This window comes from Mustela nivalis, assembly GCF_964662115.1.
Source record: "Mustela nivalis genome assembly, chromosome: 5".
NCBI classification, from domain to species: domain Eukaryota; kingdom Metazoa; phylum Chordata; class Mammalia; order Carnivora; family Mustelidae; genus Mustela; species Mustela nivalis.
Genome location: NC_139024.1, coordinates 35964159 through 35988184, shown reverse-complemented (window position 1 = coordinate 35988184; position 24026 = coordinate 35964159). Strand labels below are relative to the sequence as shown.

General features: G+C 32.9%; 1 long non-coding RNA gene across 1 annotated transcript in view; it reads right to left on the bottom strand.

Moving 5' to 3' along the window:
- Positions 1 to 18356: 18356 nt before the first annotated feature.
- The window catches only part of LOC309864288, a 44095-nt gene continuing 38425 nt past the window's right edge, over positions 18357 to 24026 (bottom strand). The window contains exons 2-3 of the long non-coding RNA XR_014311435.1: positions 18895 to 19004; positions 18357 to 18626 (exon numbers count right to left, since the gene is read on the bottom strand). This is a non-coding gene — a long non-coding RNA (uncharacterized lncRNA). The remainder of the gene's footprint in view (positions 18627 to 18894; positions 19005 to 24026) is intronic.

The window sequence follows — 24026 nt, the reverse complement described above, 5'->3', positions numbered from 1 at the left end:
CAGAAGTAATCTCCAACCTGAATTATGGTCAAAGCATCAAGCACTGGATTAAAACTATAATTGGTACCAATATTTTGATCATTGGCTTAAGCCTATTTGCTAAACAAGACATTTCCGGAATTACCCAGTACTTGAAATATTTTTATATTCTTTTGGCACTCATCATTGTTTCTTTCACATAAAAAACAATCAATAAAGGGTAGGTTTATTAAACATATGAGACAATGACACTTTTATATACAAGACGACATCATAGACATTATCTGGTTCTCTGATTTTATAGAGATAATATATGATTTTCCTAAGGTTATAGTACCAAAAATCATTAAGTCACTATAGGTAGGAATAAAATAAGTGCTATGTTCATTTTACCATATAACATTCTCTAGTTTGTAATACAATGTATTATACTAGGAATTCTTCTAATTTTAGGTAAACATATGTCCTAGGATGATTAGTGGTGGTTTATGTCTGTTTTCCATGGCATAATTAATAACATCCCTTTTGATCTCAAAGTATCCACAATTGAATGCTAAATTAAATAGTTGCCTAATATCATAATATTGAATTCATGCTAATATTTACATATGAATATGTTCTCCTAGATTGAACCTAAACATTAATGTACAGTAGTATCCAATTGTATGCACCTAATATTATATGAGAAGGGGGACTTTGAAATCACAGAGAACTCCGGTCAAATCAGCTTAGCACATAGTTTCCATGGTGCTTGGGTTAAGATAATCTCTCTGGGACTCAGTTTTTATATCAATAAAATATGCTTGTAATATCTGCATTGATATGTTATCTTGAAGATTAAATCAGAAAATATAACAAGTATAGGGCAACCAACAAATGTTATTTCAATTCTTATAATAACTTTACTTTTTATAAAGAAAAATCTTTAGCATAATATTTGGGACAATTTATAGTACCAAATAACTGTTCAGCAGCTTAAATGAAAACACTACCTACTGCTCTAGTAGAATCCATTTTAAGCTGAAATTAACAATTGCTCCACTTACCACAGCAAGGAATCCATTTTGCTAAAAATAACAGAAAGGGACATACTGTATTCCAAAAATTTATATTGGTTTACTTGACAAAAAAAAAAAAAAAAAAAGATTTAAAATGTATGCATTGCAGTAGTCTCCTAATTTCAGTCTCTCATTTCCTCATAGATCATTGTTTTCCCCTTATTTTTAACTAAAGCCTTAGAATTTCTTCAGGAATTATCTGTCATTCTTGACACAACATCCCACTGAGACCTTAGCAATTAGTCTTTAAAGAAAAAATAAAAAGAAAATGTTTTATGCAGAAATTTCTTTAAAATATTTTAAGCTTAATATATTTAATGTTTTTATTTAGAAGATACCATATATATAAGATATATGAAAACAAATTCTAATAAAACTGAAATGATAGTTTAATTTTAAAATATTTTTATTAATGACATGTATTTTAAAGTAATATGAATGAAATTCATAGTATATGTAAGTAGCTAGCCATAAATTTAGTGCAAATTATTCTCCATTATTTTGATAAGTATTTCTTGAAGCTAGCTATTTTTGGGGTATGGGCATTGACTGACAGCCTGCCTCCAGGGTCAGTGATTCTATGCATGCCCTATTTTTGACATAAATCTTATTTCTTTCTCTTCTTAAACTGCAATTCTATAGATGTTCTATACAAAATTTAATATCTATCCCTTCTCCAACCCAAACACAATTAGATATGTGACATTGTGCATAAGGAATTCAAGAGTTTATTGAGTGTATGAGTCTAAGGTTCACTTTATTGACTCTATGAGTCTAAAAAATTTGGAAATTATAATCACTTAGATTGCATTAAAGCCACAGGTTTGTAAAATTTCATTTAATTATTGAGTATGGATAGAAAAGGAAAATCAAATAGAACCTAATAAAGCAGTTTAACATTTAGGTGTCTGGAAGAGGAAGAAAGGTCAGAAAAGATGAATAAATAGGAATGCGCTGGATTGCCAGCTTGAATTCTGGCATGTAAAGAGCTTACAGGTTCCTACTTCCATCCCTAGTTAAAAAAATAAAATAAAATAAAGACAGACTGAAAGTATGGACTTTCTTGGGTCCCATCTGAAACAGGTAGCACAGTAAATCACTATACCCAAATTTAGAAACAGAGCCTTACCACTAAGATATAGCCAAGGTCTATCTATCTGAAGCATAAGCCTCTTGATAGGTCAATAGAAATTTAAAGTTAAAGTTAATAGGTCAATAGAAATTTAATGAAACAAAGCAGTGATAATTTTGATGAATAGCTTAAGGCAAGTGTGGAATAGCAGAAAGTATTGAGGGTAATAGACTTAGACAGACCAACTCTTTCGTGGGCTCCCTCCAGGAATCCCAGTAGGTTCTCAAAGGGAAATATGAGAAAGATCTCCTCTGGCTCTGGCAAGGGAAGAAGATTAAGCATTTTGACATATAACGGGAAGTGTCTCCATAACAAAAGCCAACAGAAAAGGCTTTTCTAGAGCTTCATCCCAATTAGAGGTAGCAGAATTCCTCCATTCCTGTAGACTTTTGTCTCACCTAAGAGGGCCAAGAACAAGGACAACAGGAGTCAGGACTTCAATGATATTATATGGGAATACTCCAGAGACTGGAGTAAGGGAGAGGAAGAAAAAAGACTATACCACTAGACAAACACTACTGAAGGGCATGGCCTTAAGATACAACTTAAGGCCCACTGAAAGGAAAAGCTGAACTAGCAAAAAAACACAGTCTGAAGACTAGACTCAGATCTGATACAGATGTCTAAATTATTAAGAATGGCATTTATGATTAATATATTAAGAACTCTAACAGACAATATGTGAGAACAGATGAATAGTATAAGCAGAGAAATGGCAATTCTAAGAATCAAAAGGAAATGCTAGGAATCAAAAACATTATAAAAAAATACAGAGTACTTGGATGGTTTCTTCAGTAGAATCAACACAATGAGAGAGAGAATCAGTGGCCTTATAACTGTTGACAATAATTTCTGATGATTGTTTCTGTTTCCTTGGTGTTAGTCATGATATCTCCCTTTTCATTCATAATTTTATTAATTTGGGTCCTCTCTCTTTTCTTTTGGATTAGTTTGACCAATGGTTTATCGATCTTACTGATTCTTTCAAAAAACCAGCTTCTACTTTCATTGATGTGTTCTTCTGTATCTCTAGTTTCTATCTCATTGATCTCTGCTCTAATCTTGATTATTTCCCTTCTTGTGTGTGGGTTGGCTTAACTTGTTGTTTAATGTGTAAAGAGAGCTGGTATGTTCTGGATTTTTCAATTATTTTTTTGAGGGAGGCTTGGATGCTATGTATTTCCCCCTTAGGACTGCCTTTGCCATATTGCATAGGCTTTGGACCAAAGTGTCTTCATTCCCATTAGTTTCCATGAATCGTTTAAGTTCTTCTTTGATTTCCTAGTTGATCCAAACATTCCTAAGCAGGGTGGTCTCTAGCTTCCAAGTGTTTGAATTCCCTCCAAACTTTTTCTTGTGGTTGAGTTCCAGTTTCAAAGAAATTGTGGTCTGAGAATATGCAGGAAATAATCTCAATCTTTTGGTATTGGTTGAGCTCTTATTTGTGACCCAGTATGTGGTCTATTCTGGAGAAAGTTCCATGAGCACTCGAGAGGAATGAGTATTCTATTATTTTAGGGTGGAATGTTCTGTGTATATCTATGAGGCCCATCTGGTCGAATGTTTCATTTAATGCTCCTGTTTCTTTATTGATTTTCTGCCTGGATGATCTATTATTGAAAGTGGCATGTTAAGATCCCCTACTATTAATGTATTCATATCAGTATGACTCTTTATCTTGATTAACAGTTGTCTTATGTAGTTGCCAGCTCCTGTATTGGGGGCATAAATATTTACAGTTGTTAGATCTTCTTGGTGGATAGACCCTTTAAGAATGATGTAGTGTCCTTCTTTAGTTTAAAATCTAACTTACTAATATGAGAGTCACTACTCCAGCTTTCTTTTGAGGCCCATTGGCATGAAAGATGCTTCTCCGTCCCTTCACTTTCAGCCTGGATGTATCTTTAGGTTCAAAATGAGTCTCTTGTAGACAACATATGGACAGGTCCTGTCACTTTATCCAATCTGCAACCCTGTGCTGTTTTCTGGGAGCATTTGGGCTGTTCATGTTGAGAGTGATTATTGAAAGATACGTTTTTATTAGCATCATGTTGCCTGTGAAGTCTTCAAACTCAACACACACAAAACAGATAATCACACCAAAACATGGGCAGAAGGCATAAACAGACACTTCTCCAAAGAAGGCATACAAATGGCTAACAGACCCATGAAAAAATATTCATCATCATTAGCTATCAGGGAGATTCAAATCAAAACCACATTGAGATACTGCCTCACACCAGTTAGAATGGCCAAAATTAACAAGACAGGAAACAACAAGTGTTGGAGAGGATGTGGAGAAAGGGGAACCTTCCTACACTATTGGTGGGAATGCAAGATGGTGCAGCCACTTTGGAAAACAGTGTGGAGTTTCCTTAAGAAATTAAAAATAGAGCCTCCCTATGATCCTGCAATTGCACTACTGGGTATTTACCCCAAAGATAGAGATGTAGTGAACAGAAGGGCCGTCTGTACCCCAGTGTTCATAGCAGCAATGGCCACAGTTGCTAAACTGTGGAAAGAACCAAGATGCTCCTCAACAGACAAATGGATAAAGAAGATATGGCCCATATATACAATGGAATATTATGCCTCCATCAAAAAAGCTGAATAGCCAACTTTTTTATCAACATGGACAGGGCTGGAAGAGATTTGCTAAGTGAAATAAGTGAAGCAGAGAGAGTCAACTATCATATGGTTTCACCTACTTGTGGAACATAAGGAATAACATGGAGGACATTGGGAGATGGAAAGGAGAAGTAAGTTAGGGGAAATTGGAAGGGGAGACAAACCATGAGAGACTATGGACTCTGAGAAACAAACTGAGGATTTTGGAAGGGCCATGGGGTGGATGGTTGGGTGAGCCTTGTGGTGGGTATTATGGAGGGCACATAATGCATGGAGCACTGGGTGTGGTGAATAAACAATGAATTCTGGAACACTGAAAAGAAACAAAATTAAAAAAAAAAAAAAAAGAAAGAAGGAAACAGAATCAGTGGCCTTAAAAATATGTCAGCAGAAACTTCCAAAACTAAAATAAAAACAGAGGAGAAAAAAGTAAAGAAAAAGAAAGGAAGGATGGAAGGGATGGAGGGAGGAAGGAGAAAGAAAGCAAAGAAAAGAAATGAAGAGTAGAATAGACCAAACACAAACCATGGGACAACATGATATGGTATAATATTCATAATTGAAATGCTGGAAAGAGAAGAAAGAATGGAGCAGATGAAATACTTGAAGTATAATAGATAAAAACTTTCTAAAAGTAATGATAGGAAACAAAATACTAGAGGAAGCTCAGAAAAAGTCAGGTAGTAATAATGAAAAAAGAAAAAAAAAACAGTAATAGCATATTCACACTGGAGAAAACCAAAGGAAAAAAGTCTTGAGAAAAGATAGGGATTCAAGAGGGTGATGATATCATACATGAATAAGAACAAGAACTCAGAATTACAGTGAACTTTACATAAGAACCCAAGAGAAAATCTTTAAGAAAAGGCAGACCAAATTGAAAAACACTAACTTTTATTGGGCCCATCAGAGAACTAAACTTGCAGGTAAACCAACATTTCCAAATCTGGAGAACAAACTAATCCAAAAAAGTCACAGCCAAGATACACTTGCCTAGAACAGAAACTGCTGGATCCATAAATCAGTAGGAACACTTAAACTGCAAATTTGTTCAGTTGCCAAAAACTTAGCTATGCACAAGTAGGAGGAAGAGAGCTTTTGGTGACCAAAGACCTGTACTCTGAAAACTATAAAATATTGATGAAAGAAATTGAAGACAAAACAAACTGATGGAAAGATATTCAATGCTCATGGTTTGGAAGATTTGATATTGTTAAAATTTCCATACCACCCAAATCACTCTCCATATTCAGTGCAGTCCCTATTAAAATACCAACATTTTTCACAGAACTAGAACAAATAATCCTAAAATTAGTATGGAACCACAAAAAATACACCAAATAGCCAATGCAGTATTGAGAAAGAACAAAGTTGGGTGTGTCATAATTCCAGATTTCAAGATATACTACAAAGTTTTAGTAATCAAAACAGTATAGTAGTTGCACAAAAATAGACATAAAGATCAATGGAACACAATAGAGAGGCCAGTAATAAACCTACACTTATACAGTCAATTAATCTATGACAATGGAGGCAAGAATATACAAAGGGAACAAGATGAACTTGTCAATGAATGGTACTGGGAAAACTGGACCATTTCCTTACACCAGTCACAAAAATAAATTAAAAATGGATTAAAAACATAAATGTGATAACTGAAACCACCAAACTGTTAGAAGACAACATAAGCAGTAATTTATTTGTTATCAGCTCTAACAACGTTTTTTTTTTTTTTTTTTTTTTTTTTTTTTTTTTTTTTTTTTAGTTTATGTGCAGGTATGTGCAGATCTCCTCCTTTGGCAAAAATAAACTCTTAGGACTACATCAAAATAAGTTTCTGCACAGTAAAGGAAACAGTCAACAAAACTAAAAGACAACCTACTGAATGGGAGAAGACATTTGTAAATGGTATATCTGATAAGGTGTTATAATCCAAAATATATAAAGAACTCACACAACCCAACATTAAAAAAACCCCACAAATAATCCAATTAAAAAGGGGCAGAGGACATTTCTCCAAAGAAGAGATAAGATGGCCAACAGACACATGAAAAGATTCTCAACATTACTCATCATCAGAGAAATGCAAATCAAAACCACATGAGACATTGCCTCATACCTATCAGAATTACAGGCAGAAACATATTCTAGTATTGTACTCAGCATAAAAAAGAACAAAATCTTGTATTTTGCAACTACAGATGAATCTAGAGGGTATCACATTAACTGAAATAAGTTCATCAGAGAAAGACAAATACTATATGATTTCACTCAGATGTAAAATTTAAGAAACAAAATGAAGAAAAAAGGAAGACAAACCAATAACCAGACTCTTAACTATAGAGAATAAATTGATGGTTCTCAGAGGGGAGTTGGGTGGGGGGATTTAGGAAATAGGTGAAAGGGATTAAGAGTACACTTATGGTGAAGAGCACAGAGCAATGCACAGAATTATTGAATCACTGTATTGTACACCTGAAACGTATATGACATTGTATTCTAATTATACTGGAATTTAAAATGAATGAATGAATGAAATGAATGAGTGTATTTGATTATATAATTTATACTTCAATAAAGCTGTTAACATTTTTACTTTGTTGAGCCACTTTTTTTTTTTTTTAATATTTTATTTGTTTATTTGACAGAGAGCTAGAGAGAGAGCACAAGTAAGCAGAGCGTCAGGGAGAGGGGCAGAGAGAGAAGCAGGCTCTCCGCTGAGCAGGGAGCCTGATGCAGGGCTTGATTCGAGGACCCTGGTCATGACCCCAGCCGATGGCAGCCGCCCAATCAACTGAGCCACCCGGGCGCCCCTGTTGAGCCACTTTTGAGGCATTGATCCACTTTCTGTGATTTGGAGATACAGTAAGACATAATAGTAACAAAAAACATATTCTAAACCATAGAGTGTATGCTGAGTAAAAAGAGTGATTATGTTTGTCTTGTCAACATTATATCCTAGAATGTAGCACATGTCCTTGAAGTAAGACATACATTTTAATTTCTTTTTTCCTCTAAAACCTATAAATCACCATGGGATAACTTATTAGGGACCACTTGGATTACACTTTAGGAATAAAGGTATGTGCAGGCATGAAGGCTTTATCATCTCAATCTATAGATAGAAAGTCCACTGAGAAAGATGTGTCCTGAGCTGCTAAAAGATAAACATTAATGACAGCTTTTACTCATTGATGAAAATACACTAGATTATATTTTATATACTGTAGATATCAACCTAAATTCATTGACTGCATTCTAATTAATTTTAGTTAAAACAAAATTTAAAACAATTTGAACTGGGAATATAGAGAATACATTTATTTATTTAAATAATTTAATATGTTAAATTTTCATAAATAAGAGTGTACCATTCTAGACAACTTTTTAAAAAATGTCTTTTTTCCAAAAAAAAAAATGTCTTTTTTCCTTCTTTAATAAAAATATAATGACAATAAAATTAATGTTATTATAAAATGAAATTTTCAGAGGAGTTTCTTTGGGTGTTTAACAAAAGCACCTATTCATTCCTTTTTTGCAAGACAATATAGAAAAACAATGAAGAGAATTTGTTGTTATACTAATAACAGGACCTTGTAGTGAAAGCCCTAGGAATTAAGATGCATATTTGGAACAATAGCTGATACAGTTTCCATTTACAAAATGGATAAATCATGATATTTTAAAGCCATGACCTCTTAGGTTAATGAAATAATGACTTCCTATATTTACAGATTCATTGCTTTTAGTCTTTCTTATTTAATAGTGTTGTATATTTGCATTCAAAAATGACAACTAGTTTCTAACAACAAATGACAGAGGGAGAAATCAAAAGGTAGATATTTTGGAAGTCAAATTGAACTTAACATATAAGCAAGAAGATTCATGTAAGCCAAGAAGAGAAAATTATTCTGGCATTAATCAAACCATCTTGACATTTTCTTTATTGGGTCCCTAGAATAGATAGGATGTCATTTCACTGTTTTTACAAAGTTAACTTCCTTCTGAATATTGTTGGATTTTTTTCAAACATATAGTTTGCAATTCATGGCTTTAAAGCCATAAACTAATCTTCAATCATAGGAGAATTATTTTTCTAAAACAATATGACTCATAAAAATTACATTTATTCACTTAGATTTATTTTTCTCCATTTTGTTCTATTTTATTGGAGATCACTTAAACAATAGGAAATAGGAATGGAAATTTGTTCAAATTATTTCTTAGCATTGAACATGTGCCCACTGTAGACACAAGCATATTTGAATATGGTGTCAGAGTTCTGTCACTTTTGTGAGCAGATACATTCTAACAGAAATACATACATCATGTACCAAAGTCAAATAGATATTGACAGACTCTTTATCTTAATTTTATACTTATAGTGACTTATTTAACTTTAGTTCATTTAACTGTTTTTTCAGACTATATTGATCAGATTGAATGGATTTGGGTCTTTGTTTATAGTGGATAACAATAGTTGTTTGATGTTTCAACCTATGTACAGTCAACACATGGACTATTCTAAGCAGAAGTTATTTAATTCCATCATTTTAAGAATTCATATGGATTATTATGTAGTCACTTAAAAATGGTAAAATAAGGTGATTTGCTGTTTTTACCATATATGGTCTTTTGTGATCCTCTAGTTTCTGCTACAAATATTTCAATATATTCATTTAAAATAGTAAATTTCACTTAGTAAATCTGATACAAAAGATGGTTGACTAGGGTAATGGTAACAGTATTAAAATTCCTGTAAAAGCCCTTAAGTTCTTTTAACAATCTAATTCTTACAAAAGGTCATTAAAATATCTTGGTCATCAAAATGTGATCTAACACTATCCCATTAGTCTACTTTGGTCAGGATTACTTCAACCACAAAATATGAATCTTAATAATCTATCTGGGTGTAAATAGCCAGAGTTAAAGAATGGCAGAAAGAATCAAATAGACAGATAAATTCAGAGGAAATCTATATAAATGTGAATGTATTTTTTAAAAAAATATAAATGGAAAGGGGTGAGTTGGACAGATACTTTTCTTCATCATCTTCCTCCATGCCTGAGGGACTTTTTCCTCCTGGTGAGCTGCAGTAAATAAATGTGCAAAACAATATTAAATTTATTTTTTCATTCTTATTTAATTTTATTTTTGATTGTTAATTACTCTAAAATAATGGTGAATAATGTGACTAAAAGTAAGTATGAGGACATTATATGTAAATAAACTGACAGTATCCTAAGTCAGCCTCTATCATCTCTTTTATTCACTTGCTATACTATCAAGATAGACATGAAAAGAAATTAGAAATATTTAAGTTAATTAAGCAAAAATTACCTTGAATGCTTACTATTTTCTGCTCTGACATATATAGGTCTTATCAACTATTCAATATAGAAGTACTTCAGCATTATTGTATATCATTTTTATAATTAGTGGGGCTTTTAGAAGCACAAGGTGTAAGAATTACATTTTCTACATACTTAAACATAACGTCATCTGTAATTACTAACCTCTTCAATGAATCCAAACCAGGGAAGAAGACATATTCAGCAACTCCCCTCTAAGTTCTTTATTGTGAACCCTAAACAAAAAGATAGCTATTCTTCAGCATCCAGTTATTCTAAAGAGCTTAGGGATATGTATTTTTAATGAACATTTTTAATGCAGTAAATGTCCTACTTGAGCCTCTTCTCCAATCTGTACTTTATTTTACCTTTCTGTACCTTAGGCCTTTTTATCTTTTTCCACTTTTCATCTTAAATCTTTTTTTTTTTTTAATTAATTTTTTATTTTTTATAAACATATATTTTTATCCCCAGGGGTACAGGTCTGTGAATCACCAGGTTTACACACTTCACAGCACTCACCCAAGCACATACCCTCCCCAGTGTCCATAATCCCACTCCCTTCTCCCAAGCCCCCTCCCCCCAGCAACCCTCAGTTTGTTTTGTGAGATTGAGTCACTTATTGTTTGTCTCCCTCCCAATCCCATCTTGTTTCATTGATTCTTCTCCTACCCACTTAAGCCTCCATGTTGCATCACCACTTCCTCATATCAGGGAGATCATGTGATAGTTGTCTTTCTCTGCTTGACTTATTTCGCTAAGCATGATACGCTCTAGTTCCATCCATGTTGTCGCAAATGGCAAGATTTCATTTCTTTTGATGGCTGCATAGTATTCCATTGTGTATATATATACAACTGACAGAATGGGAGAAGATATTTGCAAACGACATATCAGATAAAGGACTAGTGTCCAGAATCTATAAAGAACTTAGCAAACTCAACATCCAGAGAACAAATAATCCAATCAAGAAATGGGCAGAGGACATGAGCAGACATTTCTGCAAAGAAGACATCCAGATGGCCAACAGACACATGAAAAAGTCCTCCATATTACTCGGCATCAGGGAAATACAAATCAAAACCACAATGCGATATCACCTCACACCAGTCAGAATGGCTAAAATCAACAAGTCAGGAAATGACAGATGCTGGCGAGGATGCGGAGAAAGGGGAACCCTCCTACACTGTTGGTGGGAATGCAAGCTGGTGCAGCCACTCTGGAAAACAACATGGAGGTTCCTCAAAATGTTGAAAATAGAACTGCCCTATGACCCAGGAATTGCACTATTGGGTATTTACCCTAAAGATACAAACGTAGTGATACAAAGGGGCATGTGCACCCGAATGTTTATAGCATCAATGTCCACAATAGCCAAACTATGGAAAGAACCTAGATGTCCATCAACAGATGAATACATCTTAAATCTTTTGACTGTTTAAATATTCTCCCCAAATTTTTCTATAGGACCTCACATTCCCTACTCCTGACAAGAGCAATCTGACAATACAAACCAGTATAATTTGTGTTTCATATTTCTCCTTTACTCTTTTCATACTTTAATTTCATTAAAATATTTTCACCCACTCAGGATTTTATTTTATATACAGACAGTAAGAAAAAGGAGAATAATTAGGTCATGTATTATGGTACTATGGAACCTGTTCCCCAAAGGTTCTGAAACTCACTAGTTCATGTGAATCCTTTTTTTAATTTTAAAATCGGTCTGTCTATTTATTTATTTATTTTGGCAAAATAATACAATGTTGGATTAGCTTCAGATGTACAATATAGTGATTCAACAATTCTATGTACTGCTCAGTGCTCATCAGCAAAGAATTCCTTTAGTCAGCTTCCCTGTTTCCCTTATTGCCCCATCCACCTCCCCTCTGGGAACCATCAATTTACTCTCTATAATTAAGAGTTAGGTTTTTGGTTTATCTCTTTTTTCTTTGTTCATTTATTTTGTTTCTTAACTTTAACATATGAGTGAAAACATATAGTACTTGTCTTTAATGGACTTATTTCGTTTAACATTATACCCTCTAGATCCACCTATGTTGTTGCAGAATGGCAAGATTTCATTCTTTTTATGACTTAGTAATATTCCTCTGTGTGTGTGTGTGTGTGTGTGTGTGTGCGCTTACATACACATATATCACATCTTCTTTGTTCATTCATCTCTTTGTGGACACTTGGACTGCTTCCATAACTTGGCTATTATAAATAATGCTGTGATACACATAGGGGTGCATATATCTTTTCTAATTAGAGTTTTCAAGATTTTGGGGTAAATACCCAGTAATAGAATTAGTGGATCATATGGTAATTCCATTTTTAATTTTTTAGGAACTGCCACACTATTTTTTATAGTGGCCATACCAGTTTGTATTCCTACTTACAGTGCCCTATTTTCTTCTCCACATTCTTGCCAACAGTTGTTGTTTCGTATGTTTTTTATTTTAGCCATTCTGAAGTAATATATCATTATGTGAACCCACTATTTTTTACAAGAAAATAATTCTGACTTTCCAAACATTTTTAATATATAACTTAAAATAGTTTAAAAATAAAATTATAATAGATTATATCAAATTGTGTTACATAATTTGTTTGACTTACAGTAAGGTGTCTATCTTTCAAACATGAGCCATTGAACTTCAGGGAAAAAATGTTAAAAGAGGTTATAGTCAAACAAAATTAATTGTTCAGTCACACCCTATAGTGGGCTGAATAATTTCCTTCAAAACTTCATGTCTATCCAGAACTTCAGGGTGTGACATAATTTGAATTTAGGATCTTTAAAGATGTAATTGGTTAAATTTAGATGTGTTCATACTAGATTAGGAGGGCCTCTAAATCCAAGGACTGATGTCCTTGAAAGATGAGAGGACACACAATGATACATACAAAGTAAAAAACCATGTGAAGACAGTGGCAGAGTTGGAATTATGCTGCTTCAAACCAAGGATCACACAGGGCTAGCAAAGAAAGATCATTTTTTAAAGTCTTTAGCAGGAGCATGGCCTCACTGACATCTTGGTTTTAGATGTCAGAACTATGAAGGAATAAATTTCTCTTCTAAAACACTGAGTTTGTGGTCACTTATTATGGTACCACTAGGAAACTAATATACACTCATAAGTTCTAGCTAAAAAGCCAAATCAGTAAGAGGAAATGAAAAAAAAAATGTATTGATGTTATTTATCAGTAACCTGGATGATACATTTTGGGAATAAATTCATATTAAACCAGAAAATTTGTTTTTGATAGGGATAATACTTTGAAAGAAAGAAAAAAAATGTGAATATAGTTTGGAAAAAAAAAGTAGGATGAGTTTGATATGAATTAATTACAGAATAGTATTCTCAACTGTAATTTCTCTTAACTCTTTAATGAATCGTCCAGTTAAATATTTTAATATATTTTATATATTAAAGTCTTTCAGAAAACATAGTGGTTTTGGGAAGATGGTTTCAAAATTTATTATTATTATTATTGCTATTATTATCTTAAGTTTAAGCACTTTCACTGTGTTGTTCCAAGGTTAGTTTGCTTTCATCTATCTGAGTGTTCCTAGAAATATTTGAATCTGTTTTTTGACATCATTTATTACTGTCACAAATTCTTTATAGTATTTATTTAAACACTGTTGTTTTCCTCTTTTGCCATTTCTATTCTGATATCTCAATTAAATACAAATTATATGATTTTATCATCTTTTACATAACTTTCCACACTCTTTTCTTGAGAAATATTTTTTCTTTCTTCTCATTTCTTTATTCTTTGGCTCAAGTATTTTCTTTGACCTATCTTGCAATTCACTAAGTCCTTCTCATGCTGTTTCTCATTTGTGTTAAATATATTATTTTCTTAATTTCCATTAATGTATTTCAGATGTAGATTTTTTTATAAGTTTATAAATTTCTAATAAAATTCTCCATCTAATCACCTATTTCCTTTAGTATTAAAGAGTTATTTTAAGACTGACACTGAGCTCCACATTCTTGATTACTTATGAGTCCATTTCTATTTCCTGTTTTTAGTATCTTAATTTTTAACCAGTTGATACTGTCTCTTGTCGACTTAGCAATTGTTTATTTGTTTGCTGCTGGCTATTATGTATAAAAATTGTGTGGAGGCTATGAAACATAATTTTTTGCATAAATGATCTACCTCTGGCAGGCAGTTATTGTGATCTAATCAGAGATTAAGGTGAGTTGAGGCTGGAGTTTAGTGTTTGTGGTGCTGGCCTATTTCTGATTTGCTCTGCTTCTTAGACTGTTATGAGTTAAGAGTCTTAAATAAAACCCTGGGCTGGTTATTTGATTCCTTGGTAATCTCTAAAGTTCAATTTCTGTTTGTTTCCTTAATATCACAAGGCTGCCAAATGCTCTGGTTGGTGATTTAGCCTCTTGGCTGTCGCTTTTTGTATAGATACTTTCCCCTTTGCCCTGTATAGCTAGATTTGGGGATGCATTTTGTTTTGTTTTGTTTTCCCTTTTCTATGAGAAAACAACATCCCTCAAGTTTTGGCTACTTTGTTTGGTCAAATGAATTGCAAAAGATGTTCTTTTGTACTTTTATACAGCCTTTAATTATTTTCCTTTAGGGAAAGTTATCTGATACAAGCTACTTCATATCTGGAAGCAAAAGTCACATTAAGAAAACAAATATGCAGCCTAAGCATGAAGATATTCTGAACTTTTTTTTAGGACAAAAAAGTTTAAGAAAAACTACAATTAAACTGTGACACAAATACACTTATCAGAAACTACATCTCTTATTAAGTAATGGAAGTGTCTCTATCTTTTTGCTAAATTGATAGAAAAAAATTTGCAAGCATAGGTTCTCCTGGCTTTTGTTTATGGTCCCATGATGAAAAGCACCATTCATCACTCACCCTGAAATTCACTGCTTTTGAATGGAAAAAATGGTATCTAACTTGAAGAGCAACCATTATTTTTACTGAATTTCCACACATACATGGATTTTTTATACTAGCTCTATCTTGATTGTCCAATGACTTAAATTGTCTATTTCATCATAAATACTATGTTACCATGCTATTTTAAATAAGCCTTTAATTTGATTTTTGGAAATTAATGCAAAGATAGCATACATACCTGCAAATTACGTTCAGTAGAATTTGTTTCCTCCTATTGCCTTCTCTCCACATGGTATAGCCATATAGATAGATACAGTTTTTGCATGCAGTGCTAAGTATATTTATCACTTTATTTTATTTTATACTCTCTGGGTATACACACACACACACCCATAATTGATATATGTGTTTATGTACATAAAAACATATAAATACATTTTTTAATTGATAGCATACCATGTAGAACTGTTCCTTGCTTGCCCCCCCCTTTCTGTAAGAATAAGCAATAATTATTTTAGGAGACAGAAAAACTCATTGTGTCATAGTCACTGTTCAAAGAACGTAAATGTATTCTCTTTGTTATGTGTTTAAGAATTTATTTTTTAAAACAGGTTTAGATTTACAACAAAATTGAGAGCGAGGTATAGATATTCCCCATATATCCACTGCCCCTATACTTGCATATCCTCCCGCATCCCACCAGAATGATGCTTTTTGTTTTAATCCAGGAGGAACTGTCATGAACATATAATCACCCCAAATCCGCAGGTTTTTTTTTAAAGTATTCACTCCTAGTGGTATGCATTCCATGGGTTTGGATAAATGTATGATGATATATATTCATCATTATAATATCATACAGAGTATTTCACCACCCTAAGAATCTTCTATATTCTACCTTCTCATACCTATGTGTCTGTATTTTGACCATTTATAGGATATCATATAGTTGGAATCATGCAGTATAGATTTTTCTGATAGTCTTCTTTCACTTAGTAATATGCATTGAAGTTTTCTCCATGTCTTTTAAAAGCTTGTTAGTTCATTTCATTTTAGCACTAAATAACATTCCATTGTTTAGATATACCGTATTTTTTGTCCCATTTACCTAATAAATGGCTGATCACTTCCAAGTTTTGGCAATTATGAATACACCTGTGTGCAGGTTTTTGCATGGACATATATTTTCAACTCCTTTGGGTGAATACCAATGAGTGTAATAGCTGCATCATATGACTAAATTATATTTAGATGTATAAGAAATTGTTAGACTCTCTTCCAAAGTAGCTATACTGTTTTGCATTCCCATCAGCAATGAATGAAAGTTCCTCTTTTTCCATATCCTCACCAATATTTGATATTGCCAGTGACCCAGGTTTGGCAATTCTAGTAAGTGTATAGTGGTACTGTTTTAATTTGCATATTCCATATGACAAATGATAGAGTGTATTAATTCTTTTAACACTACAGAACCCTCTGAGATATTCATACTCTTATCCATGTTAAAAAATGAGGACACTGGGACGCCTGGGTGGCTCAGTTGGTTAAGCAGCTGCCTTCGGCTCAGGTCATGATCCCAGCATCCTGGGATTGAGTCCTGCATCGGGCTCTTTGCTCGGGCAGGGATCCTGCTTCTCCCTCTGCCTCTGTCTGCCTGTGCTCGCTCTCTCTCTCTGATAAATAAATAAAATCTTTAAAAAAAAAAATGAGGACACTGAGGCATAGAGTGATGAGTTAACCAGCAAAAGTTACATGGTTTAGTGAGTGGTAAAACCAGAATTTAAATCTATATAATTTAGTTCTTGTGTTTGTGCTCTTAACTACAAACATATAATCTTGAAGATTGCTCCAGTTAAATACTTATAGAATACTGGTATTTTAATTCCTGTTCAGAATCTACTAATGTTACTTTAGACTATGTTATTTTTTTACTCTTTTCTATTATAAACAGTGATATCCCTAATACATACATCATTGTCTATGTTTGTTTGACAGTATGTATTTTGAAAGTTAAATTATCAAAAATGAGCCTGAATCAGTAGAGATATGACATTTAAAAATTATAGCAGCTTATTTTAATTTCTATAGCTTCTTGTTGTGGTTGACATTTTATATGGGAAGTCCTTTCTCAGTGTTATTTTTATTTATCATCTTGATAATGACTGTGTATTTCTTCTTCCATATGTCTTTTTGAATTGGCTTATGAAATTTATTTTTGTTTAATTTTATTCAGATTTCTTTGCAGTAATACAATAATTTCTAAAGAAATATCTTATTTTCTAGAGTGAGTTTTCCATCCAGAGCATTGATAAGGCCCCTCCAATTACTAAATCATCTTTTTTATGTTCTAAGTGAAGTTTTATACTTTTATTTTTATTGGTCCTTCTCATTTCATTTTAGATGTTATTATCTATTTTATTTTAGAGTCATTATGTTTGCAAACCTTTTACCTTTTTTTTTTTTTCTGGTTACTGGTGGTATATAGGAAAGATAATGTGTTTGATATGATGATCTCACAGCCAAAGACCCTGCTGATACCTTATTGTTCTCTAGGATAGCCCATTTAGATGATAATATCTCCTGCAAAAAAATGAGTTTTATCTTTTATCTTTTTACAATGTTTATACATTCCCAACTGCTTTGCTGTTGGTTTTAAACATTGCCTAGGACCCCAGTACATTTTAATTTTTGCTCTTTTTTTTAAATTTAGTGAAGTATGATTTATACAACATGTAGTTCATCTGTTAAGTGCAATTCAGTATTTTGTAGTAAATTTAGAGAATTATGTCACTCCTCCATAATTGAATTTTAAGCATTTATTTTACCCAAAAAGATCCCTGGTACTCATTTGCAATCATTACCCATTTCATTTCCACCCCTAGGCAACCACTAATCACCTATTACAACATTATAATAGTACTAAATAAGTGTATCAGCCAAACTTGCTTGCTCTTGTCTTTAATGAGAATATCACAAGTATTTCACTTTTAAATGTGATATGAACAGTTTCTCGTCGACTAAGTTAAAGTAGTTTTCCCTCATTTTGAATTTGCTAAGAGATTTTTACTAGGAATTAACTATAATCTGCTAAATACTTTTCCTGAATCTATTCAACATCTGATTTTGACACTGTTTTTCTCATTTACTAGAGATCATTTTGTAGATAATTCCTAGATTGAGCTGTTTTGCCTTTTATTCTTTGACTTCACTTGTATATAAAGTAATTAACATTTTTAAAAATCTGTATTACTTATCTGTTGCTGTATAACAAGTAGCTTACACAAACAATAATAATTTATTATTTCCCATGATATTTTTGAGTATACACATTTGCAGCATCTCAGATATGTGTTCTCAATTTCTCACAAGATGATTAAAGATAGAATTATCCAAAGTCTTGACTTTGGGTCTTGACTGGGACCAGAGGATCCATTTTCAAGGGGTCTTTTGCACATGTATGACTGTTGGTGTCAGGAAATTTGTTTCCTCTCTATGTAGAACTTTTCACAGGTCTTCTTGAGTCTCTGCACCATATTGAAGATGGCTCCCCATAGAATGAGCAATCCAGGACTATCATGGCAACTATAATACTGACAGAGTTTTGTCAGTCACACCCTGTCATTTATGTTCTATTCTATAGGTCAAATAGCCCAGCCCCACCTGAATGAGCCAGAGAACTAACAAAGGCATGAATATAGTAGACAAATATCATTTGGATTAATATTCACAGATCCTCATGTATTCTAATATTTATTATTATTATTAACATTTATGGTTCTAATTGATACTAGGCCCCTGTACTGTGTTTATCAAGTAATTCGATAATGTTGTATCAGCCTTACAAAATGATTTTGGTACCTTTTCTACTCCCCAGTTTATATAAAGTAAAATGTATTTGTTCCTTGATGAATTATATAAATCCATCATGAGAATGGGTGAGCTGGCCTGGAAAGTCATGTCTCTTATACCTGGAAATGTCAGACAGAAAAAACAATGAATGATGACAAAGATTAATTGAAAACTACAATTATCAACCTAGATATACTAGATATGTATAGAAATCTACATGTAATTCATTTAAAAAAAAACACATATTTACAAGAGTGATTTCAGTAAATTAATAATTAATTACCTGCATTTTATATAGTTCTTATTATATGTAATAAAATGCTCAGAATTCTTTACATACATTGAGTCATTGGAGTGCCATAAATACCCTATAATTTGGATAGTTTTATTGTATGTACTTTAAAGATAAAGAACCTGAGGAAGAGATAATTAAAAGGTATGTAACTATTAAGTGGCAGAATTAGTATTTAAATCCACCATTTTGACTCCAAAGTCTATGCAGTTAGCCAATGCCATATGATGCCTCAACAGCTCTCAATAAACAAGTAAATACTTAGTGAACTATCTAAAGCATGTTTTGAAAATATAACATCACCAAATCACAGTACAATCATTATAAAGACCTAAATAATACATCAAAATCACCACGTGTTGGGTAATTTAAGGATACCCATAAATAACTGTGTTTAAAAGAGAGATGTTAATGAAAATTAAAAATAATTTTAAAGTCAAATAACAATAAATGAAATTTATTCTACATATACTCTACATATAAACTTGTAAGATTGAAAATACATATGCTTGAGGAGTGCCTGGGTGGCACAGTTGGTTAACCACTGACTATTGTTTTCCGCTCAGGTCATGATCTCATGAGTTGTGGAATAGAACCTGTTTCATGCTTGCACTCAGAATGGAGTCAGCTTGAGTTCCTCTTTCCCCCCGCCCCACTGCACTCATACACTATCTCTCTCTCTCTACATATATGTATACATATATATGAGTATATACACATGTGTATATATATGGAATTGTAACATTAAAACAATATTAGCAAATTTAAAAAGTTGAGAAATTAATGAATTCAAAGTCCATATTAAGAAATTAGGAAAACAGAAACAGAATACACACAAAAAAAGGATGATTAAGTGATGTTGCAGGCATGCTATGAGGGCACACACATGAGTTGTCAGTGTTATTGAATCATAACTGTCAGGTCAGTTTTATTGAATCATAAAGCAAGGTTAACATAATTATAAAGCAGATTCAGGATTCAGGATTCCAAACTCAATGACATTTCACTACACATTTAACTTGGCCTCCTGTCCATCACACGAAGCAAAACCCAATACAAAGTCACACAATAAACAAGATACAACAAAAGGTAGGACATTAATGAACCAAACATGCAGTCCATAAACATGCAGTTAAGATAAGGCCTCAGTCTAGTCCAGGTAACTCTAGGCTCATGCTACTTACTATATTCAAGCACTGGAGAATCTCTGTTCTGTTCAGATATCAGTTGTGCAGAACTTTTGGCAGCAGTTGCCATTTTGATATGGTCAGATATAAAAGGGTCAGTGTCTGGAGAATCTGACAGTTTGCTATAAAAATTCTCCCTTTTTAAAAGTCTAATCAGTCTTGGACCTTTGCAGACCTCCTCTGATTCTTTTTGGTTATCAGTTCTGAGTGTCATTAGCCTGTACTGGTTTTGGTGTTATCTGGTCTTAGCTACAATCCCTTTGGCTGCTTATGTTACTGCCTGATATGTTACTGCTTGACATGAATGACTCCATCTTGCCCTCTACAAGTGAAAAGAAATTGAGTCAAGTATCAATGGAATAGAAAAGGAGCAATGTAGAAGATAAACAAATACAAAGTCATTTGTTTTTATATTTATAAACATGGAAAAAATATAACAACCTCTGCCCCACTGGGATGAATACAGCTTACCCTCTAAGTAGATGTCTGAAGAGGGGTTGGTGGACTTAAAATTTCTTCCCTACTTGTATGTTGAAAGTTGTTTTCAAGGGGCACCTGTGTGGCTCAGTGCGTTAAAACCTCTGCCTTCAGCTCTGGTCATGATCCCAGGGTCCTGGGATCAAGCCCCTGCATCAGGCTCTGTGCTCAGCAGGGAGCCTGTCTCTTCCCCCTCTCTCTCTGCCTGCTTGTGATCTCTTTCTGTTGTTTTCAAGAATTAGAGAGAGTATTTGAAGGAGAATTTAGCTGGATATAAAATATTTGGTTCACAATTTGAGTTAAAAAAAAAAAAAAAGGTCTCTATTACCCCATTGTTGCCTGGCTTTGTATGTTGGTCTTAAAATTGCTAGTCAGATTTTTACAAGTCATGTGATGATTTGTCCTGAAAACTTTTGGAGTATATGAGTTGACCTTTGAAATCTAATAGTTTTATTGTGATGGGCCTCAGGGTTGATTGTTCTGGGTTAATTTTTAATGGGTTTATGTATCTAGACTTTTCTATTTCCAGAGGGTTGTTTTGCATTATAGATTTAAATATTAATTCTGGTCTATTGTTTTACTATTATTAGTTTTTCATCAAGGATCCTGAGGTAATATAAATATTATTCTTTCTGTGCTAGTCTTGAATTTCCACTTCTCTCTTTTTCACCCTTTTATGTTAACTTCATTAACTTTGTTATCAAGATTGTTTTCCTTCCTTTCTCCAATGTCTCTAATTAAATTTTCTCTTGAATCTTTTCTCCCTTGGACACAATGTAGTTTTTCTTTCCTGAGTTAAATATGCCTCTTCCATCTCCTAAATTCATTCAGTTCTTTTTTCATTTGTTCCAATTTGTGTCTGTTTCATCCTAGATTTTGATTCGGATTCAAGGTTGTTTTCATGTTAGTTTGAGTATACAGTTGACCCTTGAACAACGTAGTGGTTATGGGTGCCATGCCACCCCCAAGCAGTTGAAAATCCACATATAACTTCTAACTCACCCAAAACTTAACTATTAATAGATTACTGTTGACCAGAAGCATTACCAATAACATATACTATAAAATAAAACATACTTTGTATATGTATTACATACTGTATTCTTAACAATAAGACCTGGCCTTTTCTTTTTCTTTCTTTCTGTGTGTGTGTGTGTGTTTCTAGGCTATTTAGCTCACCTACTAATTTTTTCAAATTGTTGCAAATTTCCAAAAAGAAATTCCAATATACTTATTTTTAAAAATCTGTATGAGAGTGGACCCACACAGTTCAAATACACACTGGGTTGTTAAGGGGCAACTGTATTTAATTTTGTTTGAAGTGTAGACAGAGTTTTCTCCTAATTTATGCCTTTTTTGTTTGTTTAATGGGTGTTAGACATGGGTCTCAATTGATTTGTGTGAATTTCAATTTCTTATTTTTTGCAATGAACTTTATATTTCTGTTGTTCTTTTTTTTTTTTAATGTTGTGGTATTTTACCAGATTCCTAGCTTAATGGCAATTTTTTTTCTTTTCCACTTCACCATTTAATTACCAAAAAGTCCTTTTTCTTTAATTTAGCACTTTTTCTTTCCTCGAAGCCATAGGTTTGGAACAGTATCCCTTGAAACCATACTTGCCCCTTTCAACTGATTGTTTTCTTTTCAACTGAATCTTTCCATTAAAAACAAAGTCTTTTTAAATCACAAGGTAAGCCTTTTACAGGAGGTGTTCTACCCTTAGAAAAAATGTTCTCTGTTTAACACCTGATTGTCCCATTGCATTTTCAGAATTTTCAGATTTAAGAAGACCTTAATCTTTTTGTTGTTTCCTCCCACTCCTTATCAGACTCCTTCCTGGCATCCCTCCTCTGTCTTTGCTCACTAAAAGAATTAAGGCAGAATGGAGGTAAGGCAGGAGTATATGAAACCACATTGTTGTGATTTGTTGATTTTTCTCTTTATACTCTGTTATTTACCAATTTGGAAATTTTAAGAGACTGGTTACTGAACACCTACCATTGTGTACACCTATCTAGACGCTCAAGAGTTGATTTTATTATTTTTTGATCTATTGTAATTTCAACCTTTCAACCAAAGTATATAGAATATTAACATCTAATACAATTATTGATCTGGTTGGACTTATGTATAACTTCTAGTTATTGGTTTTCTCTCAGTTTTCTGTTTTTTTTTCTCTGTAACTTCTTTCCTCTTTTTAGATTTTGTACGTTTTAATAACTTAATTTAAATTTATTTATTTACCATTAATATCAAGTATAGGGGTCATTCAGACATACCTGGGAAGAACATATAACCTGATTTGAGTTTATCTTCCCATCTCCTTGCTTATTCCTTTCTTTTCTTTGGAGCTTAGGTGTCCAGATTTCTCTTTCCAGGAAGATATTGGCTTTGTTTTGTTTTTTGTTTTTAGAATTTAAGCTACCCCAAGCCCCTGACTTTTGATTGTTGCTGTCACTGAAGGAAAGAAAGAGAGAAGGGGAAGAGGAAAGAATGAAAGGAAGGAGATAAAAAAGAAAGAAAAAGAAAGAAACCTGGAATACCAGTGCATACTTTGTTTCTTCCTCCAAGTGTTAATTTCCTTCCATACCCTCAGGTATGTTTTTTTTTTTTTTTAATTGAGTCTATAGTTGATATGTCCAAGAATGTTGTTATCACTTATTCTTCAAAGAAACAGTGCCTCTATAATAGTCATTTTTTATAAACTTTGGAGGTTTTTCCTCTTTTCTTCTAAGTGTATAAGATCTATTGATTTGTTCTCAAATTCACTGATATATTTTATTTTCAGTAATCTCTAGTTCACTCTTATCCTATCCAATGACTTTTCCATTTCCAATATTTTATTTTTTTAGTTCTAAAATTCTATTTGATTCATTTTAGTAGTTTTTCTTTCTTTATCGAGATTTCAGATCCATTCATATATTTATGCTTTTTCTTTAGGTGCTTGAACATATTCATTTAACTAAATAAACCCCTTTCCTACTACTAACAATGCATGAATCAACTTGAGTCTTTTTAACTAACTGCAGGTTTCTCTTATTTTTGAGATATATTTTCCTGTTTGTCTGCATGTCAGATAGCTTTTGATTGTGCAGTTGAAATTATGAATGACCCATTTTAGATGATAGAGGTGAATTATTTTATTATGTAATGTATTGTTGTTTTTCACCTTGAATTTGGAGAA